This window comes from Haliotis rubra, unplaced genomic scaffold (genome assembly GCF_003918875.1).
Source record: "Haliotis rubra isolate DU_JTF1 unplaced genomic scaffold, ASM391887v1 Scf1246, whole genome shotgun sequence".
Taxonomy (NCBI): domain Eukaryota; kingdom Metazoa; phylum Mollusca; class Gastropoda; order Lepetellida; family Haliotidae; genus Haliotis; species Haliotis rubra.
Genome location: NW_025765166.1, coordinates 165,307 through 191,397, shown reverse-complemented (window position 1 = coordinate 191,397; position 26,091 = coordinate 165,307). Strand labels below are relative to the sequence as shown.

General features: G+C 41.1%; 2 long non-coding RNA genes across 2 annotated transcripts; both read left to right on the top strand.

Moving 5' to 3' along the window:
* The first annotated feature begins 5,572 nt into the window (after nt 1-5,572).
* LOC124266304 lies at nt 5,573-25,864 on the top strand. The gene is made up of 3 exons (XR_006895727.1): nt 5,573-5,586; nt 10,973-10,975; nt 25,330-25,864. It is a non-coding gene; the product is annotated as an uncharacterized LOC124266304 (long non-coding RNA).
* On the top strand, nt 21,730-22,898 carry LOC124266305. The gene is made up of 3 exons (XR_006895728.1): nt 21,730-21,807; nt 22,434-22,493; nt 22,733-22,898. It is a non-coding gene; the product is annotated as an uncharacterized LOC124266305 (long non-coding RNA).
* Nucleotides 25,865-26,091: the final 227 nt, after the last annotated feature.

Sequence of the window (26,091 nt, the reverse complement as noted above, 5' to 3'; positions counted from 1 at the left end):
TGTGGCAGCAAGTTTCATGTAATCCAACAGCAAACTCAAGAGAGCGGACGATACTGGCAGTTTCTCTTCTAAGGTCTTCATTCACTCCTATGAAGTTATAGACATGAGCAACATTCCACCCATTTCAACTTTAATAGCTTTGATTTCGATATATCAAATTTGCTTGGTTCCTAGTCATAACATTTCAATACACATTCCCATCTCCGTGAGTCATGATGTTAAATAAAGACGCCCCTTAACTCTTTATCGGCTGGTATAGAACCATAGTGTAGGCTATCATTGTATACAATAGGGTTAAAGGTTCAAAGGACAGCTCCTGGAATGTATGGAATGTGAATCCAGAAAACTCCGTTGGTATGTAGGATTACTCCTTAAAAAAATGCCTTTGATCTCCCCTGGAATGCTATTGATCTCCTTAGGAATGCTTTTGTTCTCCTTAGGAATGCTTTGATGTCCGAAACTGATTACTTCTATACTACTACTGGGTGCTGTAACATTCTGAACTGTGGTGTGAAATATGAGTTGGATTTACTAAGCTAATTTACTGAGTTTAGCTCACTGAGATTATATTGATACTGATTAATGGTTCACTCAATCAATGTGAATGAAAATGATCAATTTGTTCACTCAGTCAGTGCCATACAGTACACTTACATATCTTACACCCCAAGAGCTAGTATCATTTTCACAATGGCCTATGATCAGTTATGAGAGTTCGATTACAAGTTCCTGCCTACTTCAAGTGGTGGTATGTATGCTGAAGGTTACATGTACAGAACCAACAAGAGGAAAGCAGAAGAATTGATTTCCTGGAGAAGTATCTCCTCAGATTGTACTGCTACAATGTCAACCATCAGTGATGTTGTACCATGAGCGAGTGCAGAATGATATTAGGGTATGTAATGAAATGTTAGTATTAATGTATAGATAGATTTAAGCACCGATCCCAATGTAATGTAATGATTCTCGTTATCGAACTTGCATTTAGAATTGTGTAATATGAATGTGATGTCACGCATGTGATATAAAAATGTTTCACGAAATGTAATGTATAATTTTACTATAGCTTCGAGAAGATTGAAGTTAAAGGCCAAATCCACCCTTAGACCAATGCCCTCTCTCTTCAATGAAGACGTGACAACCTTGAGAGTTGGAACAAGTACACAAGGCCAGACGATCCATGTTCCGTGCCATTCCCAAATGCAGGGAGGACATCACCATCCCAGATGACATATTTACTCTTCTTTCAATTATATCCCGGAGCGGTATTCATATAAGATTATGCTTGTTTACCAATCCGGTTCCTTTCATTGGAAATGAATATGTTTAAATCATGTTTACCAGAGGACAGACTAAAAAAGGAACAGTTCCTGATGATCGACGATGGAGACAGACACGATACTGACAAAGTGCTAGAGTTTTGCTTGACCCTTTTGCATTAGACCATACATGATTTGAAAATTATTCATCTTAGTATTACTTGGAGGGTTGGCATGGCAGATTAAAGAAGATCGTTGGAAAGGCCCACCCAATCATTTTCGAGATGATATTTGAAATATATTTCATGTGACAAGTTTGATCTTGTGATTATTCGTGGCAACACAAAATAAATTATGTCACAAAATGTCAAAATATCAGCTTAGACTTATTTCATTTCTTTACCACTTGAAGTTTTCGTATCAACCTAATACCTGATAAAACATTGACTGGCCTTTGTTCGAGATCACCATGAAGGTGATCACTCCCCAAGCTCATTCCAGTGTTTTTACAATTCTACTTTATGGGAACTAACCCCTCATGAGAAGCTACGTAAGTCCTAAAAGATTCAAGTTAAGCCCATCGGTCGCTTAATCGTAGTACAGTTGTGTTTTTAATTATGGCTAAATTTCAGCACAATCGCCAACAGCTAAAGGGAAGGTGTAAATCCAACTAGGGTCCATGCAGGAAGCAAATGTACTGTAAGTCCCCATGGTCCCTAGTATTGTGATCCGCCTTCGGTTGTTGGCGATCTATAGCCTCTTTTTATATTTCATTTTGCTAATAGTAAAACACTTATATTTACAGATTAATTTCATTCCTAAATCTGCGATATTGTGGTTCTTTTTACTGTCCTTCGTTGACTGGTTTTTATATTCTAACCAAATATATCATAAATCTATAAAAAAATTCGTCAAGAAATGGCGGATGAAGAATAAACGCGATACAGCTTCAGAATCATATGAAATAAACACCTACTTTTAGCAAATATCCGGCAACTCATGCACTTGATTCCTAGTTTGGCTTTGTTTTAATGCTGCACATCCGACTTTTGTTCTCGTGAAAGGGATACCGACTGCAGCTGAGAAACTGCGTGACACCTGGTAGCTTGTTTCAAATGTTGCAGTACCGGAGCTAGTTGTAAGGTAGAAACCACTTGGAACGTTATTACTAACCAATTAGCCAATCAAACCCACATACACTGTCCATGACACCAAAATAGAACAACAACATGGCTTGTTGATCATATGAGGTCAGGGACGGTGGGGTAGACTAGTGGTTAAAGCGTCCGCACGTCACGCTGACCACCAGGCTTCGATTCCCCACACGTGTACAATGTGTGAACCCATTTATGGTGTTCCCCGCGGCGATGTTGCTTGATTATAGCTAAAGCGGCGTAAAACCATATTCACTCTCTCACTCACTCATCAAGTCAGGCGGGGTTTATGTTTCGAGAGAATTACAGTTATAAAGTCACGTGCATGGACATGTTTGTGTGACTGCTCGTTGTTGTCCGGTTATTACCGGTTTTATATTGCGAATACACTGAGTTACAAATGTATAATGTCACAGTTTCACATGGAAAGCCCACTCACACACATTTTACTGAAAATGGGATGTACAGCTCATTATTTATACCTTTGCTGCCGAACGCCAGGCAGGATAATATCAAGCATATTTTAAGGTCTCCTTGTAGGTGATCGGCTCACTTGATAGGTGGGTGGGTGAGTAAGTGAGTGCGTGGACAGGGGACTGAATATACGAGCTCCACACATTTTACATGTGAGATTCGAACCCGGGTTTGGCGTGACTTTGGCCACCTGCTGGCTGATGTACTCCTCCGAGTGGTCTATAATAGAAACATTATATCGTCACATCATGCCGTGTAGGCTTTTTTGGAAAATAGGCACGTTTCGTTTTAACATTGCCAGTGTGATATATACACTCTTGTTCATCTTTGTGCACTTAACGCTCCACGTCAACAGGAAGCAGCCATTATCATTAGCAGTCAGTGTTGTCTTTTATCTGGGGGAAATCGAGACGGATGAGCCACCACTATCACAAAGACCCAGGCTATTTCAACTGTTCACTGCACGAAAGGCAGCAAGTTAACCTCCCAACTTGTGGTAAACTCGACACGTACTTCAGTGTGTGAAAAATATAAAACTGAACTAATAACATAATTATATTATTATGATACAGTGGACGACTTACAACATACAATTGTTTACAAAATAACAGAAATGAATGTTTTTTGTTATTCATTTTATCATTAATAATTACTTTAGACTTTACAGAACACTATACAAACAGACAAGAAATGGATTACAATAGTTGTTTTGCAGGCAAAAGTAACAATGCATTACTTTTCTATACAATGTCCAAAATATGAATAAACCCCATTGTGTCCTCGGTCGGACACAATGAAAAAAGTTATTCTGAATGTTATGATAGTATACACACATTGACGAGAGAGCAAAATACTCGCTCGAATGCAATGTTCGAGCACATGTTCATCTTCAGCTGCATTTGCGGTTACCTCCCCTGATGAGATCTCTGACACCGTTGGAGACCCAGAGAAGCGCATAAACTATTCTGGGTTTCCCTTTCATTTAAACTGGTGGGGAATTTGGTCAAAGTGAGAGTGGAGTCTTTGTGATTATTGCGACGGAAACTTTGTCATATGCCACAGAGTCTGTGTGATTTTAGCATCATGAAGGGAAGGATAAGGTAAAGTAAATGGCCTGTATACCTACAACATGAATATTACAAGAGAGTTGAATTCACATTTACTTACATAAGGTTTATATCAGTAACAAGTACATATTATGATGTTCAGAAAGCTACTGATAATCATGTAAAACCATTAATTGTCACGAAATTAATCCTTTTTGATAAATAACCGGTATATTGTGACAAATGACCCCCAAAGAAGTGTAAAAATAATACAATGAGTTCCGATCAGTGTTTATCACCTTTCATCATAAAGCATGTGCTGTTTTATCAGCGAAAAAGCGTACATATCAATTTCCATGCATTGGTCTTATGTCACAGAAACTTTGTGATTACGAAATTGACGTAACGGAAAATTCACTCATTGTCACAGGTAATTCCCAATCACAACATGGAGTAGACGGGGTATGATTCGTCCAATCTAGTCCATGAATCGGATTTGGAAGTGTTTTCAAGTTATGTCAACGGATTAGAAATGGTTGTTGGAAGAGAACCAAACTCTATATGTCACTGTGATACCTTTTTTTTTGGATTAGAAATGATTGTTAGGCGACTTTTCTTCTTTCAAATGTTTCCGTTCTTTGAAGCGTGCTCGTTTTTATCGAAGCTGCATCAATTGTTTTTCCTTTTTGTTTTGTTTCACTATTTACACCAACTTCAGCTGCTACGATTACACTTTTATCATCATTAAACTTAGCAGAACTTTGGTATGGACGGGGAGGTATATAATCTTGCTACGACTCGATTCTCTTGCTCTGGTATATTGTTCCAGGTCTTTACTCGCTAGTTTGAGTGAGTGAGTGAGTTTGAAATATCACAACACGACTCTGGGTGAATATCTAAACTTTTAGTCCTCATGTCAAGTGTTATTGAGCATGTACCCCTCAGGCCCATATACAATGCATAGATATTTACAAACATCACGGACGGTGGGGTAGCCTAGTGGTTAAAGCGTTCGCTCGTCACACTGATGACCCGGGTTCGATTCCCCACATGGGCAAAATGTGTGAAGCCCATTTCTGGTGTTCCCCGCCGAGATATTGCAGGATTATTGCCAAACTCACTCACTCACTCAATAAAAAAATCGCAGCTGCATTTGTATCAAATTTGTGAGCAAAGGAACGGTTCTTTTTTCGCATGTCATATTCATTTCATAATAATAAGGGCCTGAGAAGTTATAGTCACATCGGCAATATTTCAGCCATAAAACTAAACTCACTCGCTCACTTACAGTGTCGGATAATAAAACCATAATGCTACAACGATAGTTTCAAGAGTTCAAAAATTGTTAGTTAGATCGTTGACACGTAGAGTGATCGTTGATTGTGAAGTCATTTCAGATGGATTGAGTATTATTTGAATTAACAATGCCACTTTCATCAAATGTTGTTGACTTATAAATTAAGTCAAGCTTTACGTAGCATCTATAGTTTATAATTGAAATGGCAATGATCTTATACGTGCGCATCGTGTCGGCGACTCTCAAGGTAACCCAAGCCCGTTGATTGACAGATTTGCATTAGCTGACGTTTAATCATTATCAATGTCATTACATTTATCAATGACTTGGTGACATTAAACTATTTACATACTCATGTCTGTAGAATGATAAGTTCATTATCATAATAACATATTAATGAATGAAACGGTTGACTCCAGCAATAAAATCTGAAATAATCGAGTCTAGACCAGACGATCTAGTGATCAGCATCGATCTACGCAGTCAGACTGACAAGTCAGCGAGCATAAAATTTCATTTCCCATCACTGTCTAAAACAAAACTTCACACGCCCAATCAAAACTGTAAACTGTGAATAATGCTGGATATTAAAATATTGCGGTGGTAGCATAATTGTTCAATTGCATTGCCCTTTATGACTGTTCACTGGGTTTTTCAATGTAATTTATTGACTGATCTTTGATACTGTTGGTTACTCTTTAGCTCTGTTCGTACCGGTTTACATTCAATTTGGGGATCCAGAATGTAATATTTGTTCAATTTATACGGTTCCCACAGCTGCTTTGCCTGTTAAGCTCAGAGACATTAGTTTCAATAGATAATTGAAACTGACTTCTCTCTTACATTAACGTTATATATTTCCTGTATCTGTTGACCATGAAGATCCGGGTTAGAATTAGTCTTCAGTAAGCCACACTTGTCGGAAAAGGTGACTAACGAGTATTGACAGACCAACCAATCAACAAAACTAATCTTTGACTTATAAACCTTTAGATGACTTCCATATGTTCATTGTCTTATCACACGATAATTATCCTTCGACAATTCATTGTACCTGTGACAATCCGGGTTAGAATTGATCTTCAGTATCCCATATTTGTCCTAAGAGGATCGAGCGGTCAGGCACGCTGGCTTGGTTGGCACATATCATCGTATATCAACTGCGTAGATCGATGCTCATGCTGTTGATCACTGGGTTGTCTGGTCCAGATTTGATTACTTACAGACCGCCACCATACAGCTGGAATATTGCTGATTGCGGCGTAAAGCTTGCTTAAACTCACTCACTCACTCTGAAATAAGGACCTTTTAAACTGAAGTCCTTGTTTCAATACAAGACTATTAAAATAGCAGCATCATATCAGGTCATATTCCCTGGCCTCCATACCCGTGAATGTCCGGGTTAGAATATTGATCTTTAGTAACCCATGCTTGTCGTAAGAGGCGACTAACGGGATCGGGTGGTCAGGCTCGCTGGCTTGGTTGACACATGCCATTGGTTCCCAATTGCGCAGATCGATACTCATGCTGTTGATCACTAGATTGTCTGTTCCAGACCGTAGCCATATAGCTGGAATATTGCTGAGTGCGGCGTAAAACTAAACTCACTCACTCATTCACCCTGGCCTCCACTAACGTCCACTGACATCAAACGTAACAGACAAACTGACAATGTCATGAGTTCAATGAGGGCAAGTGGCCATTGACGCCATCGTCTATTGATACGTTTCTAGAACTCCAGTGAGACACACTTCTGCATAATGGACAGTACCGCAGGGTACTTCATATCTTCATGGTATTCATTCTTTTGAGCATGCACTTATTGTCTCCTTTCCACTGGTCATTGACAGCGTCGGTTGACTCAATGCTCGACGCAGTTTCCCTTGACATTTGTTCAGGTGTTGTCGTGGACAACCATCTGAACAACATAGAGAGTAAACACATGATCACCATGTCGACTTTCCACAGAATGGGACGGTAATCACAATGTAACTTTGGAGTCTCAACATATTTTGAACACAGTCGGGATTCAGATAAAATGTCTGAATATTGTGTACAGAAATTTAGCCTTTAGCATAACAGGTGTGATATTCAACTTGAATTACTGTCATTTGTTGACAGAATGTATACTGTGAGTGTATTTATTATCAACGTACGACTCAGAGTCACGATACGGCCGAAACATTGAGGACTTCCAATCATTTATCTGACAGCAACTGTAATTTGCCTTTTACAAATCAAATAAAACTCCTACCATTATTTATGTATTTTCATAGCGACAAAATGCTTGAAATACCGCCACTGTGACTTTATGGTTTAACTCTCGTTCATGGATCATTGATTACCAAGAGCCCGCGATACAAAGGACCCGATCCGCAACATCGGGTCACCAAAACAGGCTATATAAGAATTGAATCCACCAGCTTTGTCTCTACAGTAAATTACTTGTCTACTTGAGTTGCAGGTTGGACAACGGCTGAATGACCCGGAAGTTGTATACCAGGCACAATGTGTTCCATCTTAGATTTGTCTTGAACGACAAAGAGTACAGGCAGTGTTTGTTATATTCCACAAAACATGACGCCGCAGTAGGCTTTATGTCGGTGTTTTAGACACAGCTGATACATTAAACGCAACTACTGCTTTTGTGTACATTTCTAAAACAATATGATATTATATCAATGCTTATGATGTGAATCACTGGACAGTTATTCAAGACCTCAATTATTAACAAATGACGAGAACGGGGTTGAACAAGAAGTAAACAACCAGAGAGTTTCTTTTCATTTATATGTACTAAGTATGCCTACGAATATACAGATGATCAACTTCTATCTATAATATTAGCGACATTTCGATGCATTGATTGACTTTAGTTTTACGCCACACTCAGCAATATTGCAGCTATATGGCGGCGGTCTGTAAATCATCGAATCTGGACCAGACAATCAAGTGATCAACATCATGAGGATCAATCTACGCTGTTGGGATACAATGACGTGTGTCAACCAAGTTAGCGAGTCTGACCACTCGATCCCACTAGTCGCCTTTACGACAAGCATGGGTAACTGAAGATCAATTCTAACCGGATCTTCACGGTTTCATAAGGTTAAGAGGTATGTATGAAATATAGCGAAGTTTTAAAATTATTACAAAAAGAGATACATTGCTGGGTTCACTAAATGTACCACCCAATGTATAAAATCCCCGTCTCAAAGATTAACCATAATCCTTAATACTATCAAGAAATGACTTTCTCTATATTCACAGAAAGTGAATCAATTGCATGTGGATTCTAAAAGTACAAAGAATTTGCTTACATTTGTAGATTATCAGATACTGTATACCACTAACCCACATAACAAACTTGAAGAAATAATTGATTCCTGATCAATGGGGTATTTGTAGATGATCATGGTGAACACAGATATACATACATATCTATCTGCAGAGGTTTAGGACAATTTGTCAAAAATGAAGCCACATGTCATTTGAAGTTTACCGAGAAAACAGTATGTGAAATCCTTGACTTTATCATTGATAACATCTTTGTGAACTGTGGGGGTAAACATTTCGCATAGGCATTCACATGGGCAATAAATGCTCCCCTCCTTGCGGATCTGTTTCTTTATGCATATGAATCAGAATTTCTCTTTGGGTTGGCAAAATCAAAAGAAGGTAAGTTTGCCAAGAAGTTTAACTTAAGTTTCCGGTACATTGATGATCTAATATCGCTCAGTAACCATGAAATAGCCAGTTCCCTGCCACTGATTTACCCACCTGAACTTGAAATTAAGGAGACAAGTGAGGCGACATCAGCTGTTTCATATTTAGATGTAAACATAAAGATTCAGAGTGAGAAACTATCCACAAGGTTGTATGACAAAAGGGATGATTTCAACTTTCCAATAGTCAACTTCCCTTTCACAACTAGCAATATTCCAACACATCCAACCTTTGGTGTTTACATTTGATAACTTTCGAAGCACAATCGAGCGTGCTCTATCAGGATTTCAAAGAGCGTCATACCGAATGACTGATGGTTAGTGTTAGAGTTTGTTGTAGATTTCTTTTTTGTGTTTGTGATTTTGAAGTCTTTGAAGTTGTTGTTTGAGCTCTGACTTATGACTGATGCCGTATTTGGTGTTGGTACTGATATGGGTAGATAAGGCTGATTTGGAGTCATTTTTATTCAGAGTTCAGATGTTCTTTGATTCAGTTTGTGAGGGGTTTCGGATGCTTCTTCAATATTAAAATGAAAGCACTGGTTGTTGCTGTTGGCTAGATGGTCGTTTCTCTGCGGACCTTTAATGGTGTTTTGAAGGTATATTCCTTACACATTTGACCATGCCGCGGTTGTGTTGAGACTGCGAGTCGTGACAAACATATATGATGGATTTTGCAAACTAAGATATAAGATACAACCCCGTATGTCACAGTGCAATACTAACAGAAGACGACATGTTGAAGTGTACATTCATAATCTTATATCTTCATAACTTCACAAACATAAAAGCCATAATTTATATGAAATCAATCATGCATTACCTAAGTGTAAATGGGGATAGAGAAACCGACGAATGTTTAAACAGATATAATGAGAAACAATGTCTTTGTACTATAGGGTGCCACCCAGAAACTGGTGTTGGTCAGTATTTTCCAGGTGGGCTCCTGCATTCACTTGCAAGATGAGTATTTCAGTCAGATTCTGTTCCTCAAGTCAGTAAGTTTGAACAGATACGGATGATTGGACGATAGCTTCTTGGAACAGGAATTCCTGCATTCCGTGTAGTTGGTTGTTCTTGTTCCAGTAGTGCGGTAGTGAAATGAACAAGCTTTCAGAATTACTGAGAACACATTCCGGGATGAACATAGAGAATGGGAACGAGTAGTGTCGTTCAACGATTTGTGTTTTTCACAGGCAATCCGAAGGACATACGTAAATAGAGAACAGACATACATCTTCCACTGAGTAAAAGCATAAATGACGAAATGCAAATTCCATTCAGTGCTTATGAATTTGTCAATAGACTTCACTATAGTAGAATTCACAACTAAACTTCGGTCATATAAAGAGGTACTTCAAATAAATTCAATGAAAGATATTGCATATTCTCCGGAGAGGGCAACTGGTGACATGAAGAAATATTCCATTTGGTGAAAGTGACACAATCAATACAAAAGTAAAACTATCTAAAATAAGAAAATTGATCCAATTCCATACAAGAATCCATAAACAACGACATAACGCATTGGTCCTTATGTGGTTCAGGTGCACTGAAGTGCAGAGAGTCTATAGGGGTTACTGCAGGTGAGACATAAATTATTAAGGTCCTGATCCGCAGCGGAATTAATTCCATGAGGATTCTGAAAAACTCAAAGAAATTGCTTATATTTGTAAAATCTCAGAAACGGACCCAGTTTAGTTCTGTCAAAACATTTGATTTGTCAACATTGTCTACTATTTGAGGAAAAACGTCATTCATTGCTCAATGGTGCATTTGTAAATAAACGTGGTGAGCACTGAATTAATTCAGTTCCATGCAATATTCGTAAACAACGACATAAGACATTGGTCCTCCTGTAGTTCAGGTACACTGAAGTATAGACAATCTGTAAGGTTACCTACAGGTGGGACATAAATTATTAACACATACGAAAACAATTGTACTCTATTCATAGGTGTGGCTAGTCGAAGCGGAATACCAACGCAGAATACCACGGGCAAGACATCACGTTAAGCAGGTGAAAGATGTAAATTGAGAAGATGATTTTTGTTTGCATTTGGTCAGCACTGACGTTACTACCGGCGGTGGTGTCGTTGCTACGACATTTCGACAACACTTTATATAAATGCGACGAAGGCTTCTACACAGTCAAGTATACACACACCTATATCGGATGTGTGACATTCTGCTGGTACTCCAAAAGATGTAATGCTATTACCTGGGTGAGGGCATCTAGAGACTGTCGACTCCATGACTCAACCCTCACTGATTCATCAACGTCCATTCCAGATCACCGATGCATCAGTGAAGATGTGCACTCATCAAATATGGTAGGTAGTGACATAGTTGTAGGAAACTGTAGCTGTAAGTAGAATGTCAGGCAGGACCAAACAACTTACGTAATCTATCTACTACTCAAACAGATGTAGTAGTTCGCTTGAAGTATGTTGGTGTGAAACATAGAGTTAGAATTGGACATGGCTCCGGATGCTACTTTGGAAAGTTAAAATGGAACTGTATTCCATGCGTGTCCGCTTGTTTGTGTTTGCTTGTTTGTGTGTGTGTGTGTGGTCATGTTTTAACACAAATTTTCTAAGGTGCTACCCAGTAAGATTTCACACATTAATTACACATTTGGCTCCGACTCCGACATTACTGCTCTTGCCATCAACAGAATTCCATCCTCAGGTGAGAAAGCTGTCGAACACTTTGATGTTAGGAGAACGTGCATACCGCATTAGGATGCTAATTCTGTCGTGGGAAAGGGAACAGGCATATTCCATGCAATACAACCCTTCATGACGTATTATGTGCTATGCTGCATGTCACCATATATAATCACCAGTTTACATGATAAGCTACACAGTACTTAGTTCATGCCTACCTACCTTACGTTACCAGTATGTATTTCTGTTAGGGTCCGAGCCACCCGTGTACAGGACGTCCCTGTCCTGACACCCATGCCGATCAGAAGTGTGCCCGGTTTTCCCAAGGGAGCAAAGCCCTTGGTAATGCAGAGGGCAGCATAGACTAACGCTTAGGCTCTGAATATATGTAATTTTGATAGTAACAAACAAGCCCATTTAAATTCTCCCAAGGAGACCAGAGATTCAGAGATCCTGAACCTGAGGAAATCTTGACTTGCTTTGGCAGTAGGGAAAATAATGTGGTTCAGGGACTGTGAGACAGACTAAGGGCGGCAGCACCTCCTGGGAGAAGTCCCGTTCGCTGTCTGGACTGCGTGTAAAGGGACAAGGTCTCTGAGCTGCTGAAAATCTTAAGCAGACTGATTATACAGGGTATTTGCTATTTAAATGTAAGATGATGATTCAATGATGATGAAAATAGTTCATTTTTCTTTCTAGTCTGTACACATGATAATGATACCATTATTTAGTTTGATGCTGGCTCCAAAGGTGAAACAGATGATTTAACATAAAAATTGCATTGTAAAATGATTATTAAAAATCTTTGAGACGTGTCAAGCCCTGTCTCATGTAAGTCTCTGACATGCGAATCCCGTGAGGATGTGCGTCAACCCCTGTCTCATGTAAGTCTCGGACATGCGTATCCCGTGAGGATCTAGATCTGCGTCAATCCCTGTCTCATGTAAGTCTCTGACATGCGTATCCCGTCAGGATCTGCGTCAATCCCTGTCTCATGTAAGTCTCTGACATGCGTATCCCGTCAGGATCTGCGTCAATCCCTATCTCATGTAAGTCTCTGACATGGGTATCCCGTGAGGATCTGCGTCAATCCCTATCTAATGTAAGTCTCTGACATGGGTATCCCGTGAGGATCTGCGTCAATCCCTGTCTCATGTAAGTCTCTGACATGCGTATCCCGTGAGGATCTGCGTCAATCCCTATCTCATGTAAGTCTCTGACATGCGTATCCCGTGAGGATCTGCGTCAATCCCTGTCTCATGTAAGTCTCTGACATGCGTATCCCGTGAGGATCTGCGTCAATCCCTATCTCATGTAAGTCTCTGACATGGGTATCCCGTGAGGGTCTGCGTCAATCCCTATCTCATGTAAGTCTCTGACATGCGTATCCCGTGAGGATCTGCGTCAATCCCTGTCTCATGTAAGTCTCTGACAGGGGTATCCCGTGAGGATCTGCGTCAATCCCTATCTCATGTAAGTCTCTGACATGGGTATCCCGTGAGGATCTACGTCAGTCCCTATCTCATGTAAGGCTCTGACATGCGTATCCCGTGAGGATCTGCGTCAATCCCTATCTCATGTAAGTCTCTGACATGGGTATCCCGTGAGGATCTGCGTCAATCCCTATCTAATGTAAGTCTCTGACATGGGTATCCCGTGAGGATCTGCGTCATTCCCTATCTCATGTAAGTCTCGCACATGCGTATCCCGTGAGGATCTGCGTCAATCCCTATCTAATATAAGTCTCGCACATGCGTATCCCGTGAGGATTTGCGTCAATCCATGTCTCATGTAAGGCTCTGACATGTGTATCCCGTGAGGATCTGCTTCACTCCCCATCTCATATAAGTCTCTGACATGCGTATGCTGTCAGCATCTGCGTCACTCCCTATCTCATGTAAGGCTCTGACATGCGTATCCCGTGAGGATCTACGTCACTCCCTATCTCATGTAAGTCTCTGACATGCGTATCCCGTCAGGATCTGCGTCAATCCCTGTCTCATGTAAGTCTCTGACATGCGTATCCCGTCAGGATCTGCGTCAATCCCTGTCTCATGTAAGTCTCTGACATGGGTATCCCGTGAGGATCTACGTCACTCCCTATCTCATGTAAGTCTCTGACATGCGTATCCCGTGAGGATCTACGTCACTCCCTATCTCATGTAAGTCTCTGACATGCGTATCCCGTCAGGATCTGCGTCAATGCCTGTCTCATGTAAGTCTCTGACATGGGTATCCCGTGAGGATCTGCGTCAATCCCTGTCTCATGTAAGTCTCTGACATGCGTATCCCGTCAGGATCTGCGTCAATCCCTGTCTCATGTAAGTCTCTGACATGCGTATCCCGTCAGGATCTGCGTCAATCCCTGTCTCATGTAAGTCTCTGACATGCGTATCCCGTCAGGATCTGCGTCAATGCCTGTCTCATGTAAGTCTCTGACATGCGTATCCCGTGAGGATCTACGTCAATCCCTATCTCATGTAAGTCTCTGACATGCGTATCCCGTCAGGATCTGCGTCAATGCCTGTCTCATGTAAGTCTCTGACATGCGTATCCCGTCAGGATCTGCGTCAATCCCTGTCTCATGTAAGTCTCTGACATGGGTATCCCGTGAGGGTCTGCGTCAATCCCTATCTCATGTAAGTCTCTGACATGCGTATCCTGGGTATAACCCGTCAAGTACATATTGTGTCAGCGTAACCCCACAGCACAGACTGTGACAAACACCGTCACTAGCAAGTTGAGCTGGAACAACACGTATAATTAATATAGTTTAAGTGTATCGCGATTACTCGCGTTATATAGTGAAAGGTATGCCGTTACAAGCTCCTGATATTGTGTGTTTGTTGTTTTACGCCGCACTCAGTAATATTTCAGCTTTATTGCTGCGGTCTGTAAATATTCTTGTCTTGATCAGACAATCCAGTGATCAACAGCATCAGTATCGACCTACGTGTTTGGGATACGATGACATGTGTCAACCAAGTCAGCGAGCCTGACCACCCGATCACGTTCGTTACCTCTCACGACAAGCAGGGGTTGGAGACCAATTCTATCCCAGATCTTCACTAGTACAAACTCATTATATTCATTCAGAAAATGGCTTGTTTTTAAGATAATGTTATTGTCTGTATAACCGTTAATGTGATCTGCGAACAAAACAAGGAATGTTTCTTAAGCCTCCGAACATCAATAGCGCAAAAAATTATCATTTATCCACTTGTTGAACCGTTAGACAATCCACTCGAAACAGCATCGGTAAATTAAATATTCAGACTGAAGTGGTTCGTTCTCCATTCAGTTAGGTGTGAATGTTAATGTGACATATTGACAAAATAGATGAATAACAACTCAGAGTCAGATAGGAGAGAAAGTCAAAGTTTATGTTACAAGTAATGATAATGCATACAAACAATAGTGACACGTGGAAGTATAGAATATAAAACCTAATATACCATCTAAATTAATGACTAAACTATGCCACCTGGTAAAATGGAAAACATACATGCAGTCGCATTTCAGACACTCTAATATTCACCACCGTGTGCTTACAAGCATATATCTGAAGTGTGAATAGATATTGCCTTATAGAAGATAACATACGCTATATTTGGGATTGCACTTAGAAGGGTACGTGTCGACTGCCTGTTGTCAGTCTTTCATTCTTTTTGAAACTGACTGACTGAGTTTAGTTTTACGCCGCTTTTAGCAATATTCCAGCAATATCACGGCGGGGACACCAGAAATATTCCAGCAATATCAACGGCTTGGGCGTGACGACCAACGCTTTAAATATGCTACCCCACCGCCCTTTTGAAACTGCGATGGCTGAGTGGGTTAGATCGTGACTTTGTGTGCTGGCTGTTCTGTGCCTCAATCTGACAGTCTTGTTCGAATCCCGTATTGGATTCGAACTTAGAAAGTGTAACCCCAAATATGTGGTATGTTATATGAATATGTAGGAATAATTAAAATGACTCACTACCAAGCAATGACGAATTATGTGAAGAACCTAAAGATCTGATGTCCAAATGTTGCTCAAGGATGGACTGACATGAATTTATGTGCAAAATTACCCAACGAAGAGGTAAAATCCGGACAAAGAGTGAAGGATGAGTGGCACGGTGACAGCCGGGTCGGACCACATATCTGACACTGACATGTTCCAATCTAATCTAATATAGCAGCTTTATAATCGCTTGGCGCATACACAAAGCACAATGTGAAGCCAGCAAGTAGACGTGCCCTAATTAGGTCATGTGAACACAACACCGCACACAACTCAAACCGTCCTGTATCGCCTACCCAAGCTGTCTCTGTATATCACTTCCCGGTGTGGTGTTAATGGGGAGTCGATGATGGTTGTACCTGTATATCACATCCCGGTGTGGTGTTAATAGGGAGTCCATGATGGTTGTACCTGTATATCACATCCCGGTGTGGTGTTAATGGGGAGTCCATGATGGTTGTACCTGTATATCACATCCCGGTGTGGTGTTAATGGGGAGTCCATGATGGTTGTACCTGTATATCACATCCCGGTGTGGTGTTAATAGGGAGTCCATGATGGTTGTACCTGTATATCACATCCCGGTGTGGTGTTAATGGGGAGGCCATGATGGTTGTACCTGTATATCACATCCCGGTGTGGTGTTAATAGGGAGTCCATGATGGTTGTACCTGTATATCACTTCCCGGTGTGGTGTTAATGGGGAGGCCATGATGGTTGTACCTGTATATCACTTCCCGGTGTGGTGTTAATGGGGAGGCCATGATGGTTGTCTCTGTATATCACATCCCGGTGTGGTGTTAATGGGGAGTCCATGATGGTTGTACCTGTATATCACATCCCGGTGTGGTGTTAATGGGGAGTCCATGATGGTTGTACCTGTATATCACATCCCGGTGTGGTGTTAATGGGGAGTCCATGATGGTTGTACCTGTATATCACATCCCGGTGTGGTGTTAATGGGAGGCCATGATGGTTGTACCTGTATATCACATCCCGGTGTGGTGTTAATGGGGAGTCCATGATGGTTGTCTCTGTATATCACTTCCCGGTGTGGTGTTAATGGGGAGGCCATGATGGTTGTACCTGTATATCACTTCCCGGTGTGGTGTTAATAGGGAGGCCATGATGGTTGTACCTGTATATCACATCCCGGTGTGGTGTTAATGGGGAGGCCATGATGGTTGTACCTGTATATCACATCCCGGTGTGGTGTTAATGGGGAGGCCATGATGGTTGTACCTGTATATCACATCCCGGTGTGGTGTTAATAGGGAGGCCATGATGGTTGTACCTGTATATCACTTCCCGGTGTGGTGTTAATGGGGAGGCCATGATGGTTGTCTCTGTATATCACATCCCGGTGTGGTGTTAATGGGGAGGCCATGATGGTTGTACCTGTATATCACATCCCGGTGTGGTGTTAATAGGGAGTCCATGATGGTTGTACCTGTATATCACTTCCCGGTGTGGTGTTAATAGGGAGGCCATGATGGTTGTACCTGTATATCTCATCCCGGTGTGGTGTTAATGGGGAGGCCATGATGGTTGTCTCTGTATATCACTTCCCGGTGTGGTGTTAATGGGGAGGCCATGATGGTTGTCTCTGTATATCACATCCCGGTGTGGTGTTAATAGGAGGCCATGATGGTTGTACCTGTATATCACTCCCGGTGTGGTGTTAATGGGGAGGCCATGATGGTTGTACCTGTATATCACTTCCCGGTGTGGTGTTAATGGGGAGGCCATGATGGTTGTACTCTGTATATCACATCCCGGTGTGGTGTTAATGGGGAGTCCATGATGGTTGTACCTGTATATCACATCCCGGTGTGGTGTTAATGGGGAGTCCATGATGGTTGTACCTGTATATCACATCCCGGTGTGGGTGTTAATGGGGAGTCCATGATGGTTGTACCTGTATATCACTTCCCGGTGTGGTGTTAATGGGGAGGCCATGATGGTTGTACCTGTATATCACTTCCCGGTGTGGTGTTAATGGGGAGGCCATGATGGTTGTCTCTGTATATCACATCCCGGTGTGGTGTTAATGGGGAGTCCATGATGGTTGTACCTGTATATCACATCCCGGTGTGGTGTTAATAGGGAGGCCATGATGGTTGTACCTGTATATCACTTCCCGGTGTGGTGTTAATGGGGAGGCCATGATGGTTGTCTCTGTATATCACTTCCCGGTGTGGTGTTAATGGGGAGGCCATGATGGTTGTCTCCTGTATATCACATCCCGGTGTGGTGTTTAATGGGGAGTCCATGATGGTTGTACCTGTATATCACATCCCGGTGTGGTGTTAATAGGGAGGCCATGATGGTTGTACCTGTATATCACTTCCCGGTGTGGTGTTAATGGGGAGGCCATGATGGTTGTACCTGTATATCACATCCCGGTGTGGTGTTAATGGGGAGGCCATGATGGTTGTACCTGTATATCACTTCCCGGTGTGGTGTTAATGGGGAGGCCATGATGGTTGTACCTGTATATATCACTTCCCGGTGTGGTGTTAATGGGGAGGCCATGATGGTTGTCTCTGTATATCACTTCCCGGTGTGGTGTTAATGGGGAGGCCATGATGGTTGTCTCTGTATATCACTCCCGGTGTGGTGTTAATGGGGAGGCCATGATGGTTGTCTCTGTATATCACATCCCGGTGTGGTGTTAATGGGGAGTCCATGATGGTTGTACCTGTATATAACTTCCCGGTGTGGTGTTAATGGGGAGTCGATGATGGTTGTACCTGCATATCTCTTCCCGGTGTGGTGTTAATAGGGAGTCCATGATGGTTGTACCTGTCGGTGTGGTATCACATCCCGGTGTGGTGTTAATAGGGAGTCCATGATGGTTGTACCTGTATATCACATCCCGGTGTGGTGTTAATAGGGAGGCCATGATGGTTGTACCTGTATATCACATCCCGGTGTGGTGTTAATAGGGAGGCCATGATGGTTGTACCTGTATATCACATCCCGGTGTGGTGTTAATAGGGAGGCCATGATGGTTGTACCTGTATATCTCATCCCGGTGTGGTGTTAATAGGGAGGCCATGATGGTTGTACCTGTATATCACATCCCGGTGTGGTGTTAATGGGGAGGCGATGATGGTTGTACCTGTATATCACATCCCGGTGTGGTGTTAATGGGGAGTCCATGATGGTTGTACCTTTATATCTCACCTGGGATAGTTGATCACACACTCACCCGGGCGACAGAATGCATACCTTCCACATATTTAGGCATTTTTATATATTTTATATCTCCAGATTATGGGTTCATATCTTTATACGACGAGGTCGGTTCCCTGTGAATAAAACACACACTGTCATTTTTACTACATTACGAGACGACTTGCTCTATTTAGCTTCTATGGTCACACAACTCAATCGGGCTTTGTGTTGCCTACCTGTCACTTGAATCACTTCCTGGTGTAGTGTTTTATGCAGTTCTGTGTCACCATGATGGTTGTGTCTGTACCTCTGAACTGAGTATTTAGATATGTATTTGTGATCATGGGCAGTGCAGTTCTTGACAAGGTAAGTTAACGTGGTGTTAATCCACATGCATCTATATGACGCTCGTACCTCAATTCATCATCCAAAACTGTGTTTCACTGGAGTGTCATGTGTGAGATAAAACGATATCTCTAATGAGATGTCATGTTGACAGTAGATTTTGTACAATGCCCTGATAATACTATGACGACATTAATTTGATGAAGTCACATCGCCATGACATCGCTGTACTGCAAATCTAATGGCAGTACTGTATTCAGTGATGTAAATGTTTCATTGAGAATTAATGAAGAATGATTTTGTATGAAAAATAGAATCTCACCCTCGTGTCTTCTGATATCAAATATATTGATGCTCGTTGATAAAAATATCCTCGGCAAGCCTCGGATAAATGTAACTTTATCATCTCGTGTTGATATAACTGGCATCAGTAGACCCTTGTGTGAGATTCTCCATGTATTACCCGTTAAGACTAGAAACTACCGAGTTCATAAAATGGTATCTGTAGTGGTACAGCTATTACTTCATACGCACCCGTGTATTTTACCGTTATCCACACTGCATTGTTGACGTCAGTTGCATCTTATTGAGACATACCGCATACAAGGTTCATCCTTACTGCTGCAGCTATTACTTCACGCCCACCCGTGTATTTTACCGTTATCCACACTGCATTGTTGACGTCAGTTGCATCTTATTGAGACATACCGCATACAAGGTTCATCCTTACTGCTGCAGCTATTACTTCACGCCCACCCGTGTATTTTACCGTTATCCACACTGCATTGTTGACGTCAGTTGCATCGTATTGAGACATATCGCATACAAGGTTCATCCTTACTGCTGCAGCTATTACTTCACGCCCACCCGTGTATTTTACCGTTATCCACACTGCATTGTTGACGCCAGTTGCATCTTATTGAGACATACCGCATACAAGGTTCATCCTTACTGCTGCAGCTATTACTTCACGCCCACCCGTGTATTTTACCGTTATCCACACTGCATTGTTGACGTCAGTTGCATCTTATTGAGACATACCGCATACAAGGTTCATCCTTACTGCTGCAGCTATTACTTCACGCCCACCCGTGTATTTTACCGTTATCCACACTGCATTGTTGACGTCAGTTGCATCTTATTGAGACATACCGCATACAAGGTTCATCCTTACTGCTGCAGCTATTACTTCACGCCCACCCGTGTATTTTACCGTTATCCACACTGCATTGTTGACGTCAGTTGCATCGTATTGAGACATACCGCATACAAGGTTCATCCTTACTGCTGCAGCTATTACTTCACGCCCACCCGTGTATTTTACCGTTATCCACACTGCATTGTTGACGTCAGTTGCATCTTATTGAGACATACCGCATACAAGGTTCATCCTTACTGCTGCAGCTATTACTTCACGCCCACCCGTGTATTTTACCGTTATCCACACTGCATTGTTGACGTCAGTTGCATCTTATTGAGACATACCGCATACAAGGTTCATCCTTACTGCTGCAGCTATTACTTCACGCCCACCCGTGTATTTTACCGTTATCCACACTGCATTGTTGACGTCAGTTGCATCTTATTGAGACATACCGCATACAAGGTTCATCCTCTACCCTACCCCTCCTTAAAAGATTTCGACTTGTACACTTAGCAATAGAATCATTGCTTGAACAAGGCTTTCCACTGACGGATAAAAACAACATATATTGTTGGGTATACAGTGTTCATTGCGCTGTGCCGTGTATATGATAGACTGTTCCTGATTTTGGTATATTTTACAAAGCATTCTCATTTGGAGGCATGCAGAAAGTATGTTGTTGTCAATCACAGGATTCTAGCTTTTTACAAGAGTACAAGATCATGGTTATATATTAAAATATCACACACTCGAGTTAAAATGAACATTATTATCCTCTATAACAGATGCATATAATGATGGCGGGATGATGACCTCATTTAAAACGATACAATGAATCATGATAGAGGTCTTACGTATTATGATATTTTGGTGTTAAGGAGAATCCCTAGTTTACAAAAATATGGTATAACTGATAAATACTATGAAAAAGATAGTGATGTTCGTAAGCTAGGGCAGGGGGTTAAATTTCTGACAAGATGTTTCTTTGTCAGGTTATGCCAAAAGCCTGTTTCAGTTACGAATTTGTGGGGGTTATGTTTAACTAGAGAAGCCAACACTCTTTTCGTTAAATGGCTACTGCTCTATAACAGATATTCCACTATGTATTTATTGACTTTGATACGAAAATCATTCCACCATGAAGTGGGGGGTTGAAGGCCACCATGTGAGACCTGTTGAAAACTTTATAAGTTTGATATGTACTTTCTCAATTATTTCGCAATTTTCGTGATCGTATCACCATATTTCAGACTCTTATTATAGTATGGGGACAGTCATAACATGGCACGCAGAATAAAGACCAGAATAATATGTTTGGTTTTTGATGTGTTTCCTACATATTTTTTAACGACAATTAAGTTTTCTGTTGCTATGGAGCTTAATCCAAAGGGGAATACATGTTAATAGTTTGCCTGTTTACTATTTTCAGGTGGCAACATATTGTCGCCCGATTAAGATGAAGAGGTTACTGTTTGTCATGGTGATGTTGGCTGGGGTGTTAGCAAGTAAGTGTCTCATATATGAGTGAAGAACAGTGAGTTCCACTTGTTATCTTCCAACGATCACAGCCTACATATTAGATAACATAACATTTTCCAGTACTATCATACAATATATATTTACTTCATCATACAGTGTGCATGTTTCAGCGTCCCTTCCTCCTCATCTGACCAGCTACCCACAGTCTGCCTTGGATGGAGCCAAGGTCACACTGTCATGTACACCAGCCTATGATAGAGCGATAATTGTACATAAGAAGACTGCGTTGCTTTGAGTAGTGACAAGAGTAGTTGTAGTCGTATCCGTTGCACTAGTAGTTGTAGTAATATTCGTGGTCGCAGCGGTGGTGGTAGTAGACGTAGTAGCAGTAGTAGTATTTGTAGTCGTTGTAGTAGTAGTACACGAGTATTGGTGTTTTTCCTTATTTGCCATGACACTGTTCCAAGTGTCCAAAATTTCACCTTTTCAGCTGTAGTATAATAACTCTTGTATACATAACTCATACTCAGGGGTTATCTATTATAATCATGACTTTTGTGAGTGGACTGTTCTCCCTTTGACCATAGGTTGACCCAATCTGATTTGAAAAAGGCGTTTCACTGTCACTACTCTTTGTTGTTTATGTTTCGAGGTTCATCGTCAACGGGAGCCAAAGATACGACTACACCGGACCAAACAGAGTCTACACAAGGTGTGTATCAACTCTAAATTGTAATTGTGAAAGTATAGAATATCAGTATCTTGGAATGACTATCTTATGAATGGTTTATTGATTTTGGAAATGAACATTTATAATTGTTTGACAATATCGTCAATTGATTAAATGTTTGACTTCGGGTATAAAGCGTTGTTGGTTTGCTTTTCACCTACAAAGACTCATTAAAGAATTGAATTTAGCGTAGTGAAATACTGACTCCTATATGTGTCAAGGTTCTACCACGACAGTTCGGCTGCCAATGGACCAGGCGGAGTCTACAACACTGTCTTGTTGACTGGCATTTCAACATGACAACGCTACATCCATATTGTACTTAGCAACTTCTCTAACGCCTGTGATGTGGTCATGACCGTGATGTGGTCATGACCGTGATGATGTCATGACCGATCATGAGTTCGGGATGAACTCGGGAGACGAAGAACTTGGGTAAGCGCTCGATGAGGAATGCGACAGCTTCCGGTTCCGGTTCCGACAGGTTCCCCGGTCTATAAGAAATCTTTGTGGGCGTTGTAGGGGTCACACTTGTTCTGACTTCTTCTATTAACAAGTTGAATGTCGCATTGGAGGGCATGGGACGTCATGCAATATAGTTGGGGCAATGATTGGGTAATCCTCTTTACCGGATCTGTATTTTCACTTGGATGATTGCAGTATCGATATTCCTAAAATATGTATATATTGTGTACATATACTTCCATGTGGGATTCAATTTAACACGTGCCAAGATGTTTATTTGTATGTGTGTGCAAGAATTGAAATACACCTTTTCTCCATTTAAGATGTGTATTCAAAGGTGAACAAGGTGAAGAAAACCAACAATGCAACAGAAGTAGAGATCACTCTGAGTATTGAAGATCTGCATGCAAAACCCAACAAACCAGCAAACGGATGGAGTGAATGTAAGCCCACACATGACATATGTTCTAAAGTGTCATCTGTATTAATACTAGATATTCATCTACATGGTTGGGCACAATATAGTTTGTACAGAATAAGTCAGAGTAATTAAGGTATATGATAGTATCGACAATATCGCAGTCGTTCATGTAACACTGGATATGTTAGATATATCGGGATGACTAATAGCATAAGATGTGAGCAGGTGTAGAAGCGAGGGACACAGCCTTTGATTGTCAGGATGGAGGATACTGTTAGCTATACCTACGGTCTTTGGTAAAATGTATCTGCTGACATTGTGTCTATGACGTCTGAACCATTGTAGCACGTAGGGGTGGCGTCACCGTAACCATGGTGACAGGGTACAGCACATCCTGAGACCCAGCTGCTTATTGTCTATTCTTTCAGCGTCATCCCATGTGTCATCCTACCAGAACGTGGACGTCAGCACCCCAGATTGACTCAGAGACGTCAACAGAAGAAGTGGTCGTTGGGGACTTCCATTCTAGTGATGCTAAAGGGAATCTTCCATATGATACACCGTCATTACGACATTAACACCAACGAGAACTGTGCACACAACCATTATAAATCTTAATGCTCCTTATTTATTGTCACCATAACCCATGTTATTCAAGCTTTATGACGGATTCCTGGGGGAAATCCAGTGATATGTTGAGATCAGCAATTTGCCCCTTCAGGACACGATGACGCTCAAATTGTTAGGCTCCCACGACCCATTGGGATGTTTTTCAACTCGGTATCCCAACAGGAACGTTTTGTGTTGAGTACAGTCTGATACAGTTTATTAACATGTTATGATAATGTTGTTATTACTCACTTACTGTTTTACTATGCATCACTTTAATGAATGCTCTATATCCACAAAGAACGGCTTTTGCCATTTTTCCCCACAATGGACAGTGAGAAATGACCGTCTCAAACTCACAATGAGCAGAGAATAAATTGGAATAACATAAAACATACCGTAATTCATGGAATACCATTAGGTACGTCGGTGAACAGAAATGAACCAAGCATTGTTGAGTATAAAAGGAAAAACATAGGAACAGAGGTTAGAGGAGCTAATAGATGTAAATACGTTACTATCAGTGTCCCTGTTACACTTACGACATTTTTTCTATTGACATATTTATGTAGTAAAACTGTATGTAAGCCTGCAAAAAGACTCTACTGTGCCTGTTATGGTTTCAAGTACGTCCCTGACTTTGTCTGAAGAAAAACATACATAGATCTTAAAATCATCATTAGATGTTTGTCACATAACCCCAATCCTCCAGAGTCTGCATTGGCTGCCGGCTGAAGCCAGAATTCATTTCAAGATCTGCACTTTTGTTTTCCGCTGCAAACACGGCCGAGCTCCTCCATACCTCTCTGAGATTTTGTCAACATATATGCCTGCCCGTTCTCTCCGCTCCCAGAATCAGCATCTTCTCTCAGTTCCCCAAGTTCGTCTCAAACACTTTGGCCATAGGTCATTCAAATTTGCAGCACCAACCCTATGGAACAGTCTTCCTACTCCCATAAAAAATGCTTCATCCTTAGAAGCATTCAAATCGGGACTCAAAACCATCATCTTCAAAAACGTCTACAACCTATAACTGCGAAATATTCTCATGGTCATTTTGACGAATTGTCATATCTTCCTCTTGAACTCTAGTGAATCTTTGAGCATGCTCTGGATGGACTATGGCGCATACGAAATATCCATTTATTATTATTATTATTATTATTGTCACGGCTGCATTCTTAATTTCTTGTTATATACTTTCGTTATTGATGAATTGGTTTATGCACTGTATGTAAACTGTGATCAGTGAATATTTGTCCTTTAACCCATGATTCTACTGATTAACGTGTTTGCTGAGGATTTCATTGTTTCCATATTAAGTGTGAACTCTGCAAAACCACTGATTATTTTAGAAATGTTTCGTAACACATTACAAACACGCGTTACCATGGGTGAGTGTACGCTAATGTATTTGAGTAATGCTTGTCTCGTTTGTATACATGAAAAATGGGTCTTCTGAAATAGGAACATTGAAGTTTAGGCTTACTACAAATATCAAAGTAACATGTTTTCATGTAGATGTACATGCAACTTGTGAAAATTTAGGATACGTATGTAATCATAGTTAATATTAATTATTATATAATCGGTATTCCCAATAAGTATTGCTCCTCCAAATTAATGAAAACAACAACTTGTAAATATTGCACAGTACACGAAGCAAAAGAAATCACAGCTGTTGCAACATGCTGTCAAACACGACTTCAGCATGAAACGTTACAATCATGTTTAGTTTTGTCCATGTAAGCTTTTCATACCTGGAAGCTGAAGACATTGCCTTGCACTTATACTTCCGGCCGTTTGCCTCATTGCTAATGAAACATGTCAGTCTGTCGGAGCTGCTTTTCACGTGTCAAAAGAGCTGCACCAAATTACCATTTTATATTCTAGTGATATGTTATTCTAGTTATCATATGTTATGTAACAAGTGCTTAATGATAACTGAATTCATCGCCTATGTGTGTTATTGGGAATAGTATTTGTAAGTATTTGTTACTTCCTTATAAGATTTGGAATCAAATAGTTATGTGGTTGTCCACAAGTGTGGGAATGACTCGAGAGAACAGTTCCTGGTGATCGACG